The following is a 1,628-nucleotide window of genomic DNA, read 5'->3' as shown; positions in this document are numbered from 1 at the left end:
CCAAAACACTGCTGACCCCATGAGGATTCATCACAGTCCACCCACAAGTTATTTCAGCCTGGATCAGACAGGCAGACAGGCAGCAGAAACAGACAGGCAGGCAGCCAGACAGGCACACAGCCAGACAGGTGGACAGACAGAACTGGTAGAATAAATAACTAAATCTGTTCATATCTGCTAATAATCGTGTTAGAAACTGTGTTCATGTACACGTTTTGTTTGCTGGGGAAACGTAATGCTAAACATGACAAGGAGTCTGGGCTCCAGCCGTGGGTTCTGGTCTCAGAGTCCTGCACAGGCCACGATCACGTTTCCCCTGGAGGCAGCATCAGTTTCTGACTGCCCGTCTGACAATGAGCCTGCACGAGTGGTTCAGATGCAGATCCAGATTCAGATCCAGACTGAGTCAACGCAGTTCACATGGCTGTAAAACTGACAGGCAGACCAGCAGACAGCAGCAGCACAGAATAAACCCAAACCTTCACATCGGGCTGTCAGAGTTCAGCAGGCTGATGACTGGAGGCATCACAGTGCACACCTGGAGGGCAGGTATCCTGGAGTCCCGCAGCTTGTTGGTTAATTTGGTGTTTGCTGAAGGTGAGGGTGGAGGTCCTGATTGCATCCAGTCTGACTCATTTATTGTGAAAGAATCTGCAGCAGAATGTGACTCAGCATCTGCTGTTTGTCTCAGCTCACAGCAAACAGCTACTGCACCCAAGTACACGTTTGTAGTAACTGCACTTTATTGAGTGTGGTGCCATGTTATACTTCTACTTCACAGAGGAGATACTGTACTTTTACTTCATTCACCAGCTGTAGTTACTGCATGAGGAGCTCAAAAATAAACCAGCAAGTTTGACCACAATGCAGTGAAAAAAGTGGTCACATGTTCACAGAAGGTAATCAATTCGCATTTTAACACTTTGATATGAAACACAAAACTAAAATCAACTGATTGATTATAAAAACTGTTCCTAATTAACTTACAGTTGATCAGTCCATTGTCACAGGAAGTATTTTGAATGAATACTGTAAGAGCCATAATGACAGGGCTCAATAGTTAACTGAAAAATGTTGTGAAGCCCCTTTTTTGGGTTGATAGCTTGTGATGTCACAGCCACTTGAGCGTCAGTTATGATTGAGCAGCCGAAGGAACAACTTAGTTTTTTGACGGTCCGTTCATGATTGAATCTTGTAACTTTGTTTTTGCTTATTTAGATAAGATTTTGAACAAAGTTACCTGCTCAGAAGATTCATTACTACCAGTCAAGCTTATTGCTGAAGGTTTGCTTAATAGTGGCGGTAAAGAAGATTATTGGACAGATTGCCACTACAAATACTTTTGAAATTTAAAGTTTTGCTGAAAACACTTTTGTACATAAACACACTTTGAATACATGACTTGTAATAGCAGTACTGCAGTATTTTTTTTTTTACTTCACCACTGTGTCCACTAATGTCACTTAACATTTTATTTCAACGTCTAGTTTCCTATAAAGAACTTTTTTTTTTTTTTTTTTGGAACTTCTTTTTATTTTGTTTTCATATCAGTCTTACAGTGCATCAAAATTAATTCTTACATTACCTTAGGTAGAAAAATATGTCAGTCTTAGCATGTTCAGAAAGTC

The sequence above is a fragment of the Scatophagus argus genome, chromosome 20 (assembly GCF_020382885.2).
Source record: "Scatophagus argus isolate fScaArg1 chromosome 20, fScaArg1.pri, whole genome shotgun sequence".
Lineage (NCBI taxonomy): Eukaryota > Metazoa > Chordata > Actinopteri > Scatophagidae > Scatophagus > Scatophagus argus.
The sequence above is the reverse complement of the archived record's forward strand: the minus strand, read 5'-3'. Positions refer to the sequence as shown.